Here is a 205-nt window from a genome sequence, read left to right as displayed (position 1 = left end):
ACATAATGCTATTTGTTTTTATTATTATTTACTAATTAGTTACAAATTAATTATAATTAATAGTGTTATTAGTAATATTATAATTATTATTAAACACAAATAACTCAAACATTATATAAATATTGTAAAAAATAATTGTAAGTTTACAAATTTGAAAATAAATATACAGTATACTAATATTTATTTTCAAATTTGTAAACTTACA

At 13.2% G+C, this 205-nt stretch overlaps 1 protein-coding gene across 2 annotated transcripts in view; it reads right to left on the bottom strand.

Annotated features, from left to right (window-relative positions):
- The window catches only part of wt1a (WT1 transcription factor a), a 20,427-nt gene that overhangs the window by 15,790 nt on the left and 4,432 nt on the right, over positions 1-205 (bottom strand). The window lies entirely within an intron of this gene.

Source organism: Sinocyclocheilus anshuiensis, unplaced genomic scaffold (genome assembly GCF_001515605.1).
Source record: "Sinocyclocheilus anshuiensis isolate Anshui unplaced genomic scaffold, SAMN03320099.WGS_v1.1 scaffold1102, whole genome shotgun sequence".
In the NCBI taxonomy this organism is placed as follows: domain Eukaryota; kingdom Metazoa; phylum Chordata; class Actinopteri; order Cypriniformes; family Cyprinidae; genus Sinocyclocheilus; species Sinocyclocheilus anshuiensis.
Note: the sequence above shows the minus strand (reverse complement) of the source record. Positions and strands in the feature narration are given on the sequence as shown.